The sequence below is a fragment of the Ambystoma mexicanum genome, chromosome 4p (assembly GCF_040938575.1).
Source record: "Ambystoma mexicanum isolate Mex_15411 chromosome 4p, UKY_AmexF1_1, whole genome shotgun sequence".
Lineage (NCBI taxonomy): Eukaryota > Metazoa > Chordata > Amphibia > Caudata > Ambystomatidae > Ambystoma > Ambystoma mexicanum.
In genome coordinates this window covers 838,943,390-838,965,335 of record NC_090927.1, presented here as the reverse complement: position 1 = coordinate 838,965,335, position 21,946 = coordinate 838,943,390, and positions in this window count along the sequence as shown.

The following is a 21,946-nucleotide window of genomic DNA, read 5'->3' as shown; positions in this document are numbered from 1 at the left end:
GCAAGATGTGCGGCCAATAAAATTTGTCATGACCCCAAATGGCTTCATCTTCAGGTGTTGGTTTTTTAACTGAACCAACTTCAGAAGTTTCAATTACTTCCTCCATTGTGGGCCTACCCAATGTTTTTTCCATCTTCAAAGGCGGCCCTAATGCCACGGAAAAACCTGTGACTTTGCCATCAAAATCAAAAATTGCTGCAACCAGCAAGAAACCGAAGAACCAAAAGGCAAAGAAAAATAATGCTTCAAATGGAGCACGAAAATTCCTGCATAAAAATGGTACAGGCAGTTCCTACTGACCTGGTTAAGACCTCTACTGCCCCTGCTTCATCTAACATCCATGCCAAAAATCAACAAAAAAGTGCTCTCTCAATTCTGGTCAAACAGACCCAAACAAAGAGTACCACGCCATCTGAGGAGGACGTGACGGAACTTCTGGACCTGTCAACCTATGATGAACCAGAACATGTAGAGTTAGAAACCGACTTACCAACAAGCTCTGAGATGCCCCTCCACACTGGATCTCTGCCAAATGTGGACCCGATTCAATATAAGTAGAAACCTGGACGATCGATGGCCAATGCTGTCTTGGATAATCCTGCAATAATGCAACCATGTAATGTGGAGGTCATTTGCAAAAACCCCGCGACTAATCACAAGTCTCATGAAAGATATTGCAAACTGATTGAAGTATGTGATAACACGACCTCATTGTCTCTGCCAGTAGTCAGTCCTGTGTTCATGACTATGGACGAGAAGAGAAAACATTGCATAGCTAACGCTCTAGTCGTTAGACCAGGGAGGCCATTGTTAACGTCAGGACAAACTAACAAAATAGTTAAGGAAAACGAGCCCTATAGGACGCAGATGGGAGGCTTGGAGGTTGACGTCCTGGAAAGCAATCGAAGAAAGCGGCAAGAGCTGGTGTTTGATAGACGTCCTCAAACCTTAAATGAAATTGCTTCAAAATCAACGCTGAACAAAGGGCTTACATATAAGCTGACAATTGAGAGTCTTGAACCAATCGAGAATTTGATCTTGAATCGAAGAACGGTTGTTCAGCTACTCCACCTTGTACCAAGCTTACGTGCAATTTCCTCTAATGACATAAAAGTCGTGGAGTTTCCAGCAGAAGGAACTAATGACAAGGTGGTGCTCCATTTTGCCTCGAATCTTCTAATTACATCAATATTAGAAGAAAATGTAGCATTGTTTTCACTAGGCTTTGACGTCTATAAATTGAACGAGTCTGATGTACCTCGACCAAATTACAAAGGAACCTCCAATAACGTAAAGGAGGCACCTTCGAAAGTAGTTACAACACTTATGCCTTCAAAAGATATGGCAACAATGATTTCAGAAGGGTCGTCTCACTTGATTCACACCAGTAATCAAAATCAAAATTATATTCAATTACAGTGCCCGTCAAGGATACCCCAATTGCCAACGAGTGATGTTAGTGTAAAATCTGACGGCCTAAATGCACAAATAAGAATCACAATCAAAGGAAAGGAGCCTTCGGACGAAACCATTAAAGAGTCTCATCAACCCTCAACATCTGCATCTGGAAATCATGAATGGCATTGGCTAGCAGGGGCCTTAAATGCAAAAAATAGCCAATAATGCCAGGATTCGGTAGCTCCCACGGTTTGTTCCTTAGCCTCCTGGAACACTCGAGGGTTCTCACACTTGTTTAACACACTCTGGTTAGACAATCTCCAAATCGTGTGTTTACAAGAAACATGGCTAAGTGAGTTACCAGTCACCTTGTACTTTGAGTCTGTAATGAATCCGGCCATAAAGTCTAAGCTTGGCCGCCCTATGTCAGGCCTTTTAACGATGGTGAGAAGAGCATCAGGTTGTCGTGTTATAAATTCCATCAATCATTCTCCCTATATTCAGGAGACTATCATCGAAAGTTTTGGGGGATAGGATTCGGCGCAGGACAAGATTATAATCTTGAATTTGATTTGGAACCATCTACGGGCAGGAAAAATGGAGTTCATTGATCAGATAACAGGTCTAATTGATCTCCGTATGGAATCATTAGACTTGCCAAAGATACTTCTGTGTGGTGATCTAAATATCGATCTACTTAAGGAATCAAACACAAACCAAAACTTAGTAGCACAGGCATGGTTAACCGAAATGAGGCTACGCAACTTTCAGATGTTGAATGGCAGTACCTGTGGCGATATACCATCCGTTCAAACATGGCATCGTGCGGATTCATCCTCAACAATTGACTACATGTTTGTATCCGAAGCTTTGCATCCTAGCATACAATCACTGACGATTTGTGAAAAAGCAAATAGCGATCACAATATGCTGCTCATGAAATTTGCAACAGTTAGACCTACTCAAAGGTCAAAATGGGCACATAAACTTGAGGTTGAATCAAATAGAGTTGGTTTAAGACTGGAGGAGAGCGAAGTCAAGGACGTAATGATCCAGTACTGTCAACTGAGTGCTGACCTTGAATATGATCAACTATTGACACAATTTAGAACTGCAAAAGTGGGCTTAAAAAATCTCAACATGGTCCGTGCCCATCACTTCGATCTCGAGATCCTGATTCAAAAACGAAAGATGCGTGCTTCCATTAGGAGAGCTAAGTCTCTTGACATTGACACTCGCAAATTGGAAACAAAGGCTTTGAAGCAAAAATATAAGAACTGGTTGAAAATGCATAAACACATTCTAGTGCAAAACGACGCGGAACAGATGCTAGCCACCCTAAAGAATAAAAACTTGAGTGACTTCTGGAGACTCATTAATAACTTTCAAGCTCCTCAAACGGCATTGCAGTCCTGCATGGTCTCGGAAGCAGCTTGGGTTGACCACTTCGAAGCCCTCTACAAAGCAGAAGTCCCTGGCATCACTACATTGGAACCAACTTCGAAACCATGGGATTTGACGTTTCCAAGATAGGAGATTGTGTCTATAATTAACAAGGCAAAAAAATCTAGAGCTCCTGGACCGGATGGTTTTACCAACTTCACGATTAAACAGCAGCCTGAGCTATGGGCATCAATATGCGTAACCCTATTTGACAGAATATGTAAAACCCAGAAGACTCCTAAATCCTGGAAATCCGCTGTTATTGTCCCGATATTCAAGAAAGGGGACAGAACATGCCCAAAAAACTATCGCCCAGTGGCATTACTGGATACTCTGGGGAAAATCTATGCCACAATGTTACAGCAAAAACTGGTGACCTGGGCAATCAAGTCTAATCATGTAGATAAAAGACAATCTGGCTTTGTGAAGCAAGTGGGCTGCTCATTAAACTTGTTACTCCTGAACCTGATGAAAATGGAAGCGATAAAATCTAAATCTAAGGTATATTTGGCCTTTATCGACTTCTCAAGTGCCTTTGACACCATCGACAGGCCTCGCTTGTGGTCAAAACTACAAAGTTGGGGCTGTCCAGCTGACTTAATGGCAGCAATTCGAGAATTGCACTCCGAAACCTCCATAAAAATCCGGTTGGATCGATCTGGAAATGTAACTACCCCAATCAAAACCTATAAAGGGGTAAAACAAGGCTGTCCCTTAGCTGCCGCAATATTCAGTCTATTCATCTCAGATATTGGGTTGGCAATTGACTCTGTAAGATCATTTCCCCCGAAGATTGATAAGACCCGTCTAAGTTGGCTGTTATACGCCGACGATCTCGTTCTTATGGACCTAACACCTGTCGGCCTACAGAGGAAACTGAATGCGGTTGCCCAATACGTTGCATCTAACCACTTGGTGATAAACACAAAAAAATGTGAAAATTTGGTGTTAAAGAATCTTAACAGCGGAAGTCAAAACAAGTTGAGACAACCAAGATGGCACTTGGGTCGGGACGCCATTCAGATAACTCAGAACGTTAAATATCTCGGAATGCTAATAAATTCATCAATCATCGATGGACCATGGATTATTGAAAATAAAAGGAAATGCAAACAACTGGCCAGTCAAGCGGTCATCATACAGAACAAATTTGGGAAATTTTCACTAAAACCAGTTCTAGCTTTTTACCATCAAAAGGTAATCAAAGTGTTATTATATGGTGCTGAAAACGCCTTGGGTTGCAGTCATGATACATGGTCATCGCTGGAGCACTGTTTTTGGTCTAAAGTTTTGTCTTTGCCAAGGGGAATTCCGACATCTTGTGTGAGGTATGAACTCTCGCTTATCTCGCTACATGCTAGGGTATGCTGGGCCCTAGTAAGTTTGTTTCGGAAATCTCGTCAGCGTGAACTCATACCACAATTTGACATCTTTCATGACCCATCGCCAGCTAATAATAGCATGGTGTCATTATGGTCTAAAAGATGCGAAGAGATCTTGAGTGATCACGGAATTAGCCTGGATATGCTGCATAATGACCCGAATGCTGCCAAATTGAAAATCTGGCGCGCGGACTGGGAGCAAACTTGCTCACAACGTGCCACAGCCTCCATGATGAAGGACGCCCCGCTTGAAACAAGGCCATTTAACGTGCTACAACGATATATTGAGATGTTTCGAGACTCACAGGCTCGAAGAGTGTTCATGATGCTGCGTCTGAACGCATTTAAAACTAACGAGCGGTTGGCGTCATGGAGAACAAACAAAGTTTCAACCTTAACGTGTAGACTATGCGCTAAAGATAAGGAAACCCTGAAGCATTTGGTGCTATTCTGCACGGCACTACGCTCAGAAAGGACAATTCTCCTGGGGCCTTGGGGCTTAAATTACCCCTCCTGTTGTGCCGACGACTGGTGGGCCTATATGTTTCAAGGATGGGACATGAAACTGATATTACCACTAACTCGATTTCTAATGTTAATTGAAAAACGCCTGAATATATTGTCGGCTGATGAGTAACGACGACAGTGCATTGCTTGCTCATTTGATAACTGGGAGGGGTATTTCTAAGGGACTCCTAAAGGATGACGTATTCTGATTATGTGTTGTGTTTTGTGTTTTGTTTGTAACCATTTTAAAGGTTTGTAAGAAACCGATAAAATTAAAATAAAAATAAAAATTATAAAAAATGACATGCCTGTCCCCTGGGTCCCTAGCTCCTCACACATGCACACACTCAATGTGGTTATGTGTGTATGCCAGGCACTGGGTGTCTAGGGGGGTGGGCATGGTATTTTGTACTGGACATCTATCGTAGATGTCCACTAAACAATTACCATGCCTGTCCCCTGGGCTCCACAGCGTCTAACACACACACACATGATCAGTGTGATTATGTGTGTATGGAAGGTGCTGGGGTGCCCAGGGGGCAGGCATGGCATGTTTGACTACACATCTATGATAGATGTCCAATAGAAAAATGCCGTCCCTGTCCCCTGAGCCCCACAGCACCAAACACATGCAGACAATCAAAGTGATTATGTGTGTATGCCAGGCGCTGTGGGGCACAGAGGGGCATGTATGTTAATTTTTACTAGACATCTATGATAAATGTCCTGTAAAAAAATGCCATCCCTGACCCTTGGACCCCAAAGTGCCAAACACATGCACACAATCAAAGTGATTATGTGTATATGCGAGGTGCTCAGGTGCCCAGGGGCAGGCGTGGTATTTCTACTAGACATCTATCATAGATGTCCAGTAAAAAAATGCCATGCTTGTGCCCTGGGCACCCAGCTCCTCACACACACACAATCAATGTGATTATGTGGGTATGACAGATTTTGGGGGCCCAAAGCACAGGCATGGTATTTTTATATTGACAACTGAAGTGGGAGAATGGGACAACACCCTCCCCCCAATCTCATCCAGACCATAGCCAAGAGAATCACGACCCAGACATCCCCCACGAGACGAGTTTGTCTATTTACCAGATGACAAAATACCCTGGTTCAGAAACTTACACATAAGAGGAGTATGCCCACCAGCACGCCCCGCACCATCCCGCCTGGCTCAAGCCGACGCCTGCGACATGGATGAGCTTGACTAAGATCAACAGCCACAAGTATCCACATTGTTAGAGATGCCATAACGACATAGCCAAATGCCAAGAACACACGTGCCACCATGCACACCAGTTACTCACACACCAACCTACACGAAGAACATACACAGTGCTATGACGTAGGTGACTGACACACCCACTGACGTGCATCGTTGTTATTTTTCACATAGGCCTTTTCACAATACAGCAGAAATGCAAGACGCCTGAAGAGCTCGTGTACACGCTTGCTGACGCTTCTCCCGCCACCCACCCATATGACGATACCATCATGTATATCTAATACTGCTTGTGACGCTCTGTCAACCCGAGACCCCCATACCATGGATTATGTACCCCCACCCATGTACTAGGACCGGGTAGGCCGCAAGCAAGAGTCACCCAGGCAAGAGCCTCGCCATGAAAATCCTCTCGGAACAAGAGTACAAGTGCTGACCATGCAGAACGAGCCCCCAGCAAGAGCTCACAGCCAAGGCCACGATGTTGCAAGTGGCATGCCGCGAGACCAGCGCCAAGGTTATAACTGTAAAATACCAAGCCCACAGAAGCGAAATACAAATCTAATGCTCATAATTCTGCTCCAGCTACGGTCTCAAGCCGAACTGACAAGGTGCCAGGCTCACGAGGCAGAAAGCCGCCTGGGTCCCACGTCTGGGACACAGGTTGCAACAACGAAGCGGCAAGATGGACACCTACAGTGATGGGAACGACCCACTCACAAGCCTATGAGCAGACCTGTCCGTTGCCTGCACAAACACATAGTTGCACATTGTTGCTAATGACAGGTACACCGCGAGCTGGGAACGACGATGGTCCCAGGCTTGGGGCTCGCAGGAGAACCAATCAGAATACAGGGGGGCTCATCACTGATGCCATTAGTGTTAGCCAATCACCATGGGTCCCCTTGTAACGATTCTAAAGTAACAACTATTAGGGACAACCCAAGTGTACCACCTGACCCATCCTTACCCACTAATATCCTTCTCCATATGCTACCTATACTAACCCTACCACTTGGGGAACCAATCCAGAGTGGCGATAGTTTTTTTGCTAACTTTCCCAGGTGACGTCATACTGCTGTAAAAAGGGCCTGTGAGCCCCACTAAGAGTGAGAGTCTCATCGGACGCGTACGATCCGAGACCCATCCCTGCCGTTGTTATAATAAACAGCAGAACCACCTTGCTCCTTGTGTGTGTCTAATACTCCTTTTGGGGACACGGGAGGAGTTGGAGCATCCCCAGCCTGGCGGCCTATGGACGGCTCTGCCGGCCCCGGGAAAATCACCCCGACACATCTATCATAGATGTCCAGTAAAAATAATACCATGCCTGTCCCCTGGGCTCCACAGCACTTAACACAGGCACACAATCAACATGAGTATGCGTTTATGCGAGGTGCTGGGCTGCTTAGGGGGCAGGCATGGTCGTTTTTTACTAGATATCTATGATAGATGTTCAGTAACAAAAATGTCATCCCTGTCCCCTGGGACCCACAGCACCAAACACATAAACACACACACACACACAAAATCAAAGTGATTATGTATGTATGCAAGGCGCTGGGGGGACAAGGGGGTAGGTATGGCCTTTTTTACATGGACATATATCATAGATGTCCAGTAAAAATATACCATCCCTGTCCCCTGGGACCTACAGCACTTCAGAAGGAGAGCTGATTTTGGCTGATGGGGGAGCAGGGGGGGGCGGGATTGTGCAACAAAGGCATTTTTTTAATGTCTCTGTTGTACAAACCTCCTCCCCCCACTCGCCAAAATCAAATCCATGAACCAACACAAACAAACACACATATTAAAACATTCACACAGCAAGCACTCTCTCGTTCACACACGCACCCATCATCATGCACTGACTGATAACACAAGCATACACTCATCCATACAATATTTAAAAAATAAATAAATGAACATACAAACACACATTTACACAACCTAAACACAGCAAGCCCTCCCTCATTCACAATAGCATCCATCATCATACATCCACCTAAAAACACATGCATGCACGCATCCATGCACATAATTTAAATAGAAAATCCATGAACATAAACAAACAACTTCTGCCATGGGTCCTGAAGTTTCCTCTTCAGCGCTCCAACACATGCTGACATGAACAGGAATCAGGAAGCTTCCTGGTTCCTGCACATGCGTGCAGGGCCCTGAGCGTGGGTGAACAGACACCTCACTTCAGCCTTCTCTGTCTGCATGTGTGATGAGGTGTAGGAGTGACCCCTGCACATCCAGCCATGCAAAACGCTGCAAGCTGTGCGTGGCTGGGGAACTGTAACTGTGAAAGGGAAACAATGTTTCACTTTGACAATTAAGAGCACTGCCTCAGCTGAAAAAACAGATGAGAGGGTGATCTGTGTTACACTGGGCTGGCCCCTTCATAATGGGCAAGAGGGGGCCAAGACCTGGTGAGTCGACGCCTCCTCACCCATTATGGATGAGTCGTCAATGACATTATCCATTATCCACCCAGTGGTACCCTGCTTTCATGACTACTCCTATGGTATCTCAGAGGCTTCTCAGCTACAGTGCTCAATCTTAGCTGTTTGGTAAACATTCTCAGCTTTACTAACACAATTCTCCCTGACTATGCACCATATTATCAAGGATAATGACTTTTGAACTATGAACAGACCAAATGTTTGTAGTTGCCCTTACTGAACTAACTCTTTTCATCAAATCAAACACACTTCTCTGAGAGCCCTCAACACAAAGGTCTACGTCCTACTCTGCTGATCTCCCTCGCCATTCACCCCCAGCCCCCAAATCTATCAACGCTGGTTTTGTAAATAACAAATACGTGTGTTCTCCATTACACTTAAGGACTCCAGTAAATGTTTCTCTTAGCATACGGTGGTAAGTGCTATGACACAACAGTCGGTATTGGACAGAACATAATTTGCATCGGGAACACGCATTGTTCAATAACCTACAATTTGCATAGCTGCACAAGATGAACTATACTTTCTTTCTGAGGCCTTCTAGTCAGTGACTTGCTCACTCTGTTCCCTTGCCCAGCCCTGCTTCCTGCATCCCGCTCAGCAATCCATGCGTGCGCCTTCTGTTCCCTTTCTCTCTTTGCAAATCTGGAAATGCAATGACATATTTATTAATACAACGACAATTTCGAGCCTGTGTTGGCGGCAGGTTACGTTTGTTTCCCCATCATACACCCTCATTAAAGAAAACATTACAATTAATTATGCAGTTGGAGTGTTTGTGGTGGCAGCCCGACTGAAACGACATAATTCGCTCGTGTCAGAGCCAATTTAAAGAATTCACAGATTTAACTCTGCTTTCTGCTGTTAATTTACAGCTAGTGCTAGAATGATGGCAACAGTTGTGGTTTACTTTGTACGTTTATGTTCTGCTTGCCGTGTGCCCTGTGTCGATGCTAATTATCACATAGTTTGATGAAAACCAGTTGTGTCACTACAGCAACCTACAAAACCTGGGATCAAATGTGTTATTTTCTACGACACACAGCATGACCCACTTTGATTGTAAATTTTAAAAAAGAAGCATCGGCTTTAATTGGCATTAACTGGACATTGATTTCACCTTCACACACATTGGCCCTCATTACGACCCTGGCGGAAAGGGGTTTACGCCGGCGTAAACCATGGCGCCCCTTTCCGCCTGAGTACGAGTTCCCGTAGCGCCATGGTGATTTTTACGCCTGCTTTTTGCAGGCGGAAAAATCCATGGCGCTACGGGACTTGTTGTTAATTACGACACCGTAATTTACGGTGGCGTAATTAACGCCTTCCCCACTCCCATTATACCCTATGGGGCAAAAATGGGAATGGGGAAGGGTAAATGGGGATTGGGGACTTACCGCCCCGCCAAGGTCGGAATGGGCCGGTAAGTCCGCCAACCACCATGGCGGAGTTGGCAGCTTAGCGCCATGGACCATGGTGCAAATTGCACCATGGTTCTCCGCCAGGGTCGTAATGAGGGCCATTGTGTTCAGTAGTCCCGTCATATACATAAGCATTTTCTTGCAGATTTGTCCATATTTTCATATAAAATACAAAGGTTTATCTTTTCAAAAATCTTTACAGTCGGGTAAACTAGATGGCCTCTTCATAGCTCAGCTAAGGCGTCTGTCAGGCCCTGGCCTCCTCTATGCAACTCAGCTAGCATTGGGTGCCAGAGGTGTTGCCATTCAGTAGTCAGGGATGAACCTTTTAAGACATATCTGGAATAATCCGAATTTCTATGCAATCAGCTTTGTGAGAGAGTTAGAGAGGCAAGACCTACCATTTAGTGTCAGTCTCTTGAAGTGAGTGAACAATAACCACGCTATTGGGTGCTGCTTCGGTGGAGGTGGCGGATCAGGAAATGCTGGGAAAAACCAGACAGATCTTGAACGTTCATGTGCGAATCTGTTCTGTGTGAATCCAGAGAAGAAGCAAAGACTATTCAGTAAAATATAGACTTTATTGTATTTAGATTTCTCCCAACTAGGTGGTGGGGCAAAGGGTGGAATTTGAAGAAGTCAAACAACCTACTAGGGATACAAACATAAGGGCACTACTGACTAAACAGGCTACCTTAGAAAAGCTCTTTACAGGAGGGATCAGAATAATAATGGACCCAACCATGCAGTGGCATGGATCAGAATCTAGGCTAAAGACATTGATTTATTAGTTCATTGGTGGAAATGACAGGTCATGGTTATTATCCTGTTCAGATCTCCTGATTTCTTTGTAGTTTTATGGTGTTGTAGCCTGTGAGCATGTATCCCTCCACTTTCGATGTCCTTGAGAGATGACTGTGTCATCCTGTATGTGGTTGAGCATAGTTCAGAGCTGGGGTTGGCTTGCATCTCTGAGGACAGATCTGTGGTGTCTCTAGATTTCCCACTTGTGCCATTTAATTGGCAGTTTAAGCAATATTTAAAAGTCAGATAATATGTTAAAATGGTGGATTGGGGAGAACGCCAGGGGGCGCAGGCAAAATGGCTGCCTAAGCATTCGTCGTCCCACAACCCCAGGAAATAGCTGCGTACTGTGAGATTTTCAACCGTAATCAGCAGTAAGCAGACAGGCTCACCAGGGAAGCAGCCAGCATCAGACAGGTCATCTTTTGGGCGTTGAGGTATTCCCCCGAAATGCCACCAGAAAGAGGAGCTCCACCTGGCACCGTGGCCTCCAGTGCACCTGCAGCCCTGCAAGATGCGTGCGCCGTGGAGCCTGCAGCGAGCGACAGCGGGGTTGAGAGCCGCGAAAGCGGCACCACCGCTTGCCAGCGAGACCCTGCACCACAAAGCAAAGTGACAGAGGCCCCATTGCCGTGGAACCAGCAGCAAGGAACGGCGGAGTTAGGAGAAGCAAAGACGTCGCCACTGCTCACCCTCGGGACAATGCACTCAAAAGGACGTCTGCGAAGACCTTTCGTCCCGTCGATGAGGGAGAAGGCACAGAGCCAGAAGATAGGTGTCGCCCAGAGCTCCGGGGCGGGAGGCCCTCGGGCAAATAGCAGAGATCCAGGCAAGGAGCAGGGGGAGAAAGAGGCACAGTTCCTGCAGGACCCGGGTTACTGCTGACAATGGTGTAACACGGCCAGCCTCTAAGAGGGAGCGGTTTGGAGGGCCGGGCTGTTCTTCAATCAACAGCCTGCCTCGAAGATAACACAGAGGATCACCCGGCTGTATTAATGGTGGAGTTGGATAGGCCAACTGGGGCAGGATCAGCAAGGGCATTCTTTATGCCCGCCCCCTACTCATAGCGACAGCGGTGAACTGTGGTCCCACAACCATTAACAATCTCCAGCTAAATCTCCAAGCTAACGCACAGGACCACCCAGCTGCATTGGTGGTTGAAAGGGAGAGGCCAACCAGAGCATACCACAGCTAGTGCAGTCCTGAAGCCCTCCCCCACACAAGGCAACAGCGGTGGATTGCGACCCCCTGCAACTATTAGCAATCATTAGCTTGGCCCCAGAGCTAAAGCACAGGGTCACCTGGCCATTGTAGAGGTCGTAAAGGTGAGGTACACCAGGGCATAAACAGCTAGGGCATTCCTGAAGCCCTCCCCCACCCAAAGCATCAGTGGCAGACTGTGACCCCTGAATCCATTTGCTGTGGAACCAACGTGAGGGAGCATCTCGCACAGCAGTAGTTGAGCGAAGGGCAGCAAGTGTGTGCTGGCCTTGGAGGCACACTCCCAACTGCAGTGAACAGGCAAGGAAGTCCCTGAAATCACCAGGCCAGAACGGACAGGGCGAACCGTGTGGATTCATATAGAGAGGTGAGGTAACCGGGTCAAATAAAGCAGCTCGGGGGTGGGGGGGGCAGAGTAGCAAACAGCGCAGACCTATCACCCCCCCTCAAGTGCTCGGAATGGAAGAACAGGGAGTGCCCTATACCTAGGAGAGCGAAGTCAGCACAAATCCTAAAGCAGCCCCCCTCTAAGGCATCAGAAGCCCTGCTCACAGCTAGACCTGTACAACGCACACCTGCACGCCACTCATCAACATCAGGGTGACCCCCCCTTGCTCATTGGACACTAGGCAAAGAGACTCAGAAGAACCCAATTGCGCAGGTACGCAGCCTGCAGCCACTCTCCAGGAGCTCTGAGGGCAACCAAGAGCATATTTCAGGGAACCGGAACCTTACAACTGCACTGAAGCTTCGAAGTTCCACCGCCCTAGTTTAACCATGGCATCACAGCCCCCGCCAAATCCCTTGATCATACCAGGGGCAGACCAGGAAACCTCCACAAAAGCGGATGTCCGCCTATTGTTAGACAAAATCAGGTCATTAAGGGTTAACATGACAACAACACTAAGCACCCTCAAGGAACGGGTTTACGAAAAAATCGAAGATAAGGTTGAAGTCCTGGAAAACTATCAGCTGTCCACTTACCTTGTAGAGATGAGAACAAATGGTCGCTTTCAGGATCTTGAGCAAAGGAACACAGATCTGGCTGCCAACGTGGACGACCTCGAGAGCAGCGAGAGGAGATCGAATATATGAATACAGGGCCTTTGTGAACTGCCTAATGCGATGCCAGCAAGCTTGGAGAGACAAGTAAAAGCCTTAGTCAACTCTCTTTTCCCCTCTCCCCTGATACCGGACCTGGAATTTAAGAAGGTTGCATCGAGCAGGGGGCCCACCAAACGGACCAAGATCCATACTGGCCAAATTCCATCACTAAAGACACAAGGTCAAAATTGTGCAGTGGGCCAGAGAGCAGGACCATATTGTCTTTGAGGGATCACGGGTTAGAATCTACCAGGACCTCTTAGCATCCACCCTCTCCAAAAGAAGGGCTTGCCATCAGCTCATCACATGGCTACAATAACAAAACATTTGCTACAGTTGGGGCTTTCTCTTTGCACTTGCCTTTGAGCATGGCAATGAGGAACACATGGTAATCTTGGGAGAGGAGGCCTGTCATCCTCTGATTCACCTAGGAAACCGATCGACCCCTGGCCCAAGAGAGGACGCACTAAGGGCACAAGAAAATATAAAAGATAGAATACTCCCTGAATCTCCAGGGACACAGGAAGGTACATATTGGAACACCAGATTGTTTCTGGAGGTGGGAGGAAGAGACCACATCATCACCACTGAAGACATCAGAAAATACAGAAGTAGCATCCATGGACAGAGGAGTGGGCCTCCCCCTTTTTCCCCCGCTGTCCGCTCATTTTTGAGCCAACCGGCTGAATAGTTAAATATTGTTAATCGTGCAAACACGCCGACAAGAAGCTACTATGTTGTGGTAGAAAAATGTGGGTTACGGGGCGTCCCCCGTAGTATAGCCCTATTTTTTGTAGGGTGTCTCCAGTTTCGAGGGGAAACCATTTTGTATTTGTTGTTTCTCAGAGGAGTTATTGGGTGGAGGGTTAGATTCAAAGGAGAATAAGCTTGGTGAAGGGATAAGGGGAGGGTCAACCATTAAGGAACCCCGGCAGGTGTCATGCCTTAGCAAAATAGCATGTGGCGCACACATACAGAGGCACACTCAAACAGGGGCAAAATAAAGCAGGCAACAGTGAACACACACGGCTACATAGGGGATGCATCACATCCCAGGGAAATGGCGAATTACGTAGTTCGGTTTTGGTTTTAAACGTGAAGGGCCTTAATTCGCCTCAGAAGAGATCAATATTGTTGAGAGCATTCACCCAGTCGAACCTAGACATACTCTTTGGGCAAGCAACCACATTTTGGGGAGGGAAGGAACTCGCTCTAAAGGGCAGACATTTTGGAGGAGCCATCTGGGCATCAGGTCCTGCCAAGCGAGGAGGGGTTGGCATCTTGTTTTGCGCACCGTTAGCGTTGCACATCACACACACCCACGGAAACCCAGATGGGAGGTACCTGGTTTTGAATGGAACCATCCAAAAGAGGGCAGTCACATTATGCTCAGCGTATGCACCCAATAGCCAGCAGATTACATTTTGTAGGGAGCTTTTCGCTTTTCTTAGAGAGTGGGGAGCCGGGGCCTTGATTTGCAGAGGGGATTTCAACATGACGATGGACCCTGCTTTGGACTGGGTCTCAAATAGGGAAGGAGCAGTCCCACCCCAGGGAAAAGGGTCATTCCAACTCCTTATGCAGGAACTCTTCTTGGTGGACACGTTGAAGCAGCTCTTGAACATTACATTCAGCAAGCATCTATTGAACTAGTGGGCTGGTCAGACCACAATATGACCACCATAAAGCTCCACCTAATCTCAAGCATGAAAACATACAGAAGGTGGATCTGTAACGATACATTTTTCGAAGACTTGAGTTTCAGGGAATTACTAAACACCGCAATCAGGGACTTCTTCCAGTGAAATTATATAGGTGATCCCTCTCGAGCGATTGTGTGGGAGGCGGCCAAATCAATGACTAGAGGATTGCTGATAGTACAAGGGATCCACATGAAAAGAGTTAGGATCCATTGGGAATCCTTCCTGAAAGGGGAAATAAGGAACAAGGAAGCCGCTTTGTCCCGAGGTAGCGGGGAGGAGGCTAAGATGCTAGCAGATATAAAAGAGCTCAGACAGGAACTGAAGGAAGGATGGAATTGGAAGCCATTGACTCACCTCTGGTTTGTAAAACAGAAATGTTATGAACATGGGAGTAAAGCCCACACACTGCTGGCAGCCAAATTATGAGGGCAAAGAGCAGAGAGGGCTGCATATAAAATAAACACCCCTGTAATGTCAGAGTGGAAGACCTTAGACAACCCTTCTGATATTACAGCACATTTTGCTCTGTTCTACGAGCAACTATACTCCTCTAGCTGCACATCATCCCAAGAAAGTATTTCTAAATGCTTAGGTTCTTCCGTCTGCGATCCACTGCCAAGCCCTGACTTGGGTAAACGGAGTGCACCCATAATAGCAGAGGAATTTGATGGTGCCATTTCCAGACTGAGAGCAGGGTCAGCACCGGGGCAAGACGGTTTCACCCCAGCATTTTATAAAACCTTCAGGGGTGCCATCACACCCATTTTAACCCTTCTGTTTAATGACATCATGGAATCAGGGCAGGGTCCAGAATCCTTCACAGAGGCAAGGATAGTTGTGCTCCCAATGAAGAGTGAGACAAGCTCAAGTGCAGTTCATAAAGGCTGATCTCCCTGCTGAACATTGATGCAAAATCTATGCTAGAATCCTTGCTAATAGGTTATACGAGGTGTTACTGAAGCTCATACACAACGATCATGTTGGGTATTTGAAAGGGCGACAGGGCTTGGACAATGTCAGCAAAACATTAGATCTAATTCTGTCAATTGACTCCAGCGATCTCGACCCAACACTAGTTTCAATGGGTGCGGAAAAGGCTGTTGGCAGGGTGGAGTGGCAGTTTATGCTCCAAGTCTTGAGGAAAGCTAACCTAGGGTCTCATTGGATCATGGGGGTGCTGGCTCTGTATCACAACACACGGGTGAAGGTTGTGGTAAACGGTGTAGCATCTTCCCACTTCATCCTGAGCTGAGGCACTTGGCAGGGTGCCCCCCTATCGCCCCTAGTCTTTGCTCAGGTAATGGAACCACTAGCCCAGACTATGCAGAAGAATCCCTTAGTCAGAAGGTTTTATAAATTTGGGAAGGAATATAACCTGCCATTGTTCACCGACGATGTCCTGGTCTACTTGGCGCACCCATCTAGGTCTATAGCAGCACTCTTAGCTACAATAGTGGAATATGGCTCTCATTCTGGCTTCCGGGTTGATCGGAGCAAAATGTTAGCCCTATCACTAAACACTGGCGGATCCCCCGTACATAAACCTGCAGACTCTTGGGGGTTGAAACCAAGTCCATTAGAGCATTCAATACGTAGGGGTTACTATCACAAAACAGCTAGGGGAATTATTTCAGGTGAACTATCCCCCGCTTTAGACAGCAATTGAAAGTGACATCCAGAAATGGTCAAAGCTAAAACTCTCCTGGGCTTGGAAATTCACGACAATCAAGATGAATCTGTTACCATGGCTTCTTTTCCTGTCCCAGTCTCTCCCAGAAACTTACTGCTAGCAGCCAGAGTATGTTTGGCTATGCAGTCCACGCTGCTGTCTTTGTCCACTTGGGTGAGGACTGCCCCTAAACCAACCGGGCTGGCATCTACTAGGAGTTCTGTGTTTCGCTCTGTGATAAAGAACGCCATTCTTGTAGTGCTGGACAGTGAGTCCTTTATGTGTTGGAATGCTTGTTGATGCTGTTCTGTCCATTCCCATTGTTTGTCTTTCTTTGTCAGCTCCTTCAATGGCGCTGCAAGGGTAGCTAGATGGTGTATAAATCTTGCACAGTATGCCGCCATGCCCGTAAAGCTTCTTACTTCGGACGCTGATGTGGGAGCTTTTTTGCCTTTTATGTCACTCACTTTGGCTGGGTCCGGCGATGCTCTGTCAGAGTTGAGTACATACCCGAAGAAATTAAGCTCACTTTTGTTGAATTTACATTTTTCTGCATTCAGGGTGAGTCCGGCCTCCTCTAGTCATTGGGGGACTGCTGCTAGTCGCTCGTGGTGCTCGCTCGTGGTGGTGCCATAAACCAGGATGTCGTCACTGATATTAGTGGTTCCAGCAAGGCTGTGAAGTACTCTCCTAATCTCGTTCTGGAAGACTGCTGCCGCAGAGGAGATGCCGAAGTTTAATCTCTTATACCTACAAAGGCCTAAGTCAGATGAAAAAGTTGGTATGTATCTTGATTCATTTGCGTGGCGTAGTGGTGATAGCATGACCTTAGATCTAGCTTGCTAAATACTTTAGCTCCCGTAAGGTCAACGATGAACTCATCGATGGTCAGGGTGACATGGTGTTTACGTCCAATGGCCACATTGGGTAGCCTCATGTCGAGTATAATTTGGGTTCAGACACATTTTTAAGGGATTGGGTTGACATATTTGTTGAAGAGTATAACAATTCATGCTGAAGAAGTGTTGTACTAAACATTGGGTTGAAGAGGTCAGACCTTTTCCTGCCAGCCCATGTTCAAAGCAAACTAAGTATTACGTTTACGGAACAGGTCAGAAGTTCAGAACCTTTTAAAACAGAAACGAAAATTCACTCTTTGTTTGCATTACTTTGATAATTTCTCAGGTCACCATATTCACAAAGGTGCCTGCACATTTCCAGGTGACTGTGCAGCAGCACAAATTATGTGCTGACAAGCCACCTCATATACATCAAGACCTTGAGCATATATAGAGCTTCTGAACCCCTATGCCTCTTACTATATTTATATATATATATATATATATATATATATATATATATATATATATATATATATATATATATTATTTTTTACATTTGTAGATCGCACTACAGCCCAAAGGCATTGAGGCGCTTTTTACATGAAAGTGTACGTAAGTAGGATTACAATTGAGACATGCGGTTACTTGGTTACATCATATGGCTAGGTTACAAAGTACAGTTGGGAGTGTTCTTGTTTGGTTACAATAGTGTACAGAGTAAGAGCTAGGAATTAACAGTTCAGACATATAGCCTTGTTTTGATGGCTTTATGGAACGCTAGATGACAGTCGATTCCCCTGATATGCGTAAGTAGGGCGTTCAAGTGGGTGGCAGCAATGGCTGGGAAGCTGGAGCCACCTGCACGCACTCTGCGTGTTATGGGCTTGGCGATCATGTTGGTATAGGCTAGTCTGGATGGCCTAGCGGATGTTGGCATGGCTACACGCTGGGCAAGGTAGGGGGGTGCCAGATCATGGAGGCATTTGTGGGTGAGGGAGAGGATTTTGAAAATGATTCTCCGTTTAACGGGAAGCCAGTGGACCTGTCTCCTCAGGTCAGATATGTGATCCTTTCTAGAGAATCCTGTGGCAGCCCTGAAGCGTTGTTCTAGACAAGTTGGAGTTTGGCAATGTTTTTGCTAGATGTCCCTCCGAGGAGAGCACTGCAGTAATCCAGTCTTGAGCCGATAGTAGCCCTAGCAATGGTAAGGCAGTTCTGTGTGTTTAGGAAGGGTCTAACTGCATTGAGCAGTTTAGCATAATATGCCGACGAGGAGGCAATGGCGTTGACCTGCCTGTTCATGGTGAGATTAGAGTCTAGATAGACTCCCATGGTCTTAACTGTATCGGACACAGCAATGGGTATATTATCAATGGTGAAAGAGCAGTAGTTATTGTCAAGGTTACCCAAGATGGTTGGTGAGCCGATCAGCAGAAGCTCGGTTTTGTCACTGTTGAGGCACAGCCAGTTATCTGCCATCCATGCTTGGATAGTGCAATAAATCGAATTAAGGGTGGTCCTGTCAGTCTCATAGTCACCAGTGAGAGGGATGAGCACCTGGGTGTCATCAGCATAGTTGGTGGATGAGATGCCCAGGGAGTCCAGAAGGTTAAAGAGGGGCCTAGTGAATAGGTTGCAATGGATAGGTGCAATGCAAGAGCCCTCAGGCACCCCACATGTAATGTGACTAGGAGAAGCACACGCTGAGTCGGAGAAGACTTTCATGGCCCTTTCCTGTAGAAACAAAGTGATCCACGCACACGCCTTGGGTGAGAAGTTGGCTGCAATGGAGAGGTGATGGCAGAGAGTATTGTGGTCCACAAGGTCAAATGCGGCCGATAGGTCAAGGAGCAGCAGGAGTGCAGGTTTGCCGTCGTCTCTGATATCATCCATTTGATTTTTTAGGTCGAGGAAGGCCGTTTCGGTCCCATGTCGTGGTCTGAAGCCAGACTGCCAAAGGCTAAGAAGGCGGTGGTCCTCAAGGAATTTTTGGACTTGCAGGTAAGCTGCTTTGTCCAGAATTATGAGCAGGAAGGGGACAGTGGTGATGGGCCTGTAGTTCCCAGGTGCCGATGGGTCAAGGGATGGCTTTTTGAGAAGCGGTCGTACCCAGGCCTCCTTAAGGTCGGTTGGGACATGGCCAGACTGGAAAGAAGCATTAATAAATGCTGTCAAAAAGGGGGAAAGGGTCGAGCCACAGTCTTACATGCGTCACCCTTACAATTAGAGGGTTTGATGGTTTTTAGGAGGTATATGTTATGTATGTTATGTGTTTGTCCGAGGTACAGTGTTCATGAAGTGGCCTCTCCTTATGATTAAACAAATAACCTCAATGGTCCTCCTGGAGGTAAACTTGCACCACAATGTGTGATGACACCTAATCTCCTGAACTTCCTCACACTCCCTCCTCCTACATTTTACACTCTGCCTACTCTACAATCATCCTCTGCCTCTATCTCCCAATTTAGTAACATTAATACTTATGACGTGCTAACTGTACTGATGAAGGCCAATCCCTCTTGTGCCCAATCAGATCCTCTTGCTCCGCAGCTAGTCAAGCCTATTGCCCCTTTAGTGGCATCTCACCTTGCTGAACTCTTCAACCGGTCCTTCGACCCCACTTGCTTTCCCTCTGTTTTCAAAACAGCCACAGGCATTCCTCTCCTACAAAAGCAAGGAGCTGACTCAAACCCACCGGCTAACCTTTGTCCTATGTCATTCCTTCTGCACTACTCTAAAGTACTTGAAAGGGTTGTGTTCAACCATTTTACCAATTTCTTAGACATCCACAACCTTCAAGACCCCCTACAAGCAGGTTTCTGCTCCTGTCACTCCATGGAAACTGTTCTCAAGAATGTGTCCAACTTCATTGCCTCTGCTAAGCACTCCAACCTATCCTAATTCTCTTTGACCTACCTGGTGCCTTTGACACTGTCCATCACTCTGATCTCCTTAATACTCTCTTTCGTCTTGGGATTCGCGATTGAGTCCTGGCCTGGAGGGAATCTACTTTGCACCTCACCAATTCTCTGTCTCCAAAAACAACACCTCTCAACTCACTCCTGTAACTGTTGGTGTTCCGCAAGGCTCTATCTTGGGTTGCCTCCTCTTTACACTCTACACCTCTGCTCTTGGGGCACTAATCATCTCCTTTGGGTTCACGCACCAACTCTTTGCAGACAACACCCAAATCTTCTTCTCTTTTCCTAAGCTCTACTCTGATCTCCATATGAACATTTCCAACTATCTCTCTGCCATTAAATATTGGATGGGTTTGCACTCTCTGATGTTAAACTCTACCAAAACATAGGTGCTCTTTTTCCCTGACAAAATTTCTCTCTCATCTCTTCCTCTGCCTTTTCAGTTCCCACCTGACACTCTCTCTGACTCTTTTTCAGCTAGAAGCCTCAGCATCATCTATGACCCTTCTCACACCTTCTCTACTTTCGTCTTCAAACCTGGAACTGCAGCTCACCTCAACCTCCTAAATATCAGTAAATTCAGGCACCTCCTTCCTTTAAACACAGCCTAGCATCTCCTAACATCTCTTGTCTTCTCTAAAATGGACAACCATGTCAGCATCCGCTTTGGTCTCCCCATATATGTTTTCTCTCCTCTCAACAAGACCATTAAATACGCTACCAGGACTGTCTTTGAACTCCCTCACTTCCAACCTACTTCCTTGTATTACCACCAGGCTTGATAGCTGATGATGTAAAACAGGGCCAGTTTTACATTTCTTCTCCTGGTTCACAAATATATCCAAGGTAAGGCACTACTGTATCTATCCTCCTCTATCCAGCTCTACAGGACTTCTTCTAATCTTTGTTCTGCCTCCTCGACTACCCTTGTGGCTCCTCACTCTCACTGTGCTTCCTCTCGCTTCTGCTCGTTCTCTCTTCTTGCTCCACCGGCATCGAATCCACTTCTTCTAGACATCTGAGAAACAGTCCTCATGGATTTGTTCAAAACCAAACTAAAAGCCTACCTCTTTGCCTCCAATTTATTCTCTTAACCTACCTGTCATCTGTCTCTCTCTCCTCTAACCTGCCCTTGTGCCTCATTTCCTCTGCCTCCACTCTAGTACTTCAACCGACATGGTCACATCCAGGGCACAACTAGCCGTACCGCCTACCTGCACTATAACATGTCCAGTGTTTGTTGTCCTTAACCTATGCATGTTCTTTTATGATCAAAAGAGCATTCATTCTTCTGTATATAAATAAATAAATACATAAATGAATGATTGACTCTTCCCCCAGTCAATGATGATTTCAGAGGACCAGGTCTGTAATCAATTCCCTTTATTGTAATATTGTAAACCTGAATATTATACAACGTGTCAACATCTGAATGATAAAAAGCAGACCCTATCATACTTGACTGGCTCTGTTAGTCTGACATGCAATGTTATAATTTCCCATTTCTACTTTACACATTTGAGCAACTTCAGAACCTGGAACCTGCAGTTTACACATAGATTTCTGCAGTAGGTACATCAATCTACTCAGATTTCTTACTGAAGAGTGTAATGTGTAAGCCATTGGGCAGGTTCTAACAGTGCAGCTTGACACGTTCTTTGGGACCGCTTCTCTAGCTTCTTTTTTGGCATTCAAGGTAACTACTCCACAGCTACTTGGTGTGGCAACTCAGAGACCATTCAGATCAGTATAGTGGCGGTAAAGAGGTGTGAAGAGGTGTGCAGTGAACATGGAGACCTGTGAGCCCTGTGAGCTGTGTTGGTGGGAGTGGG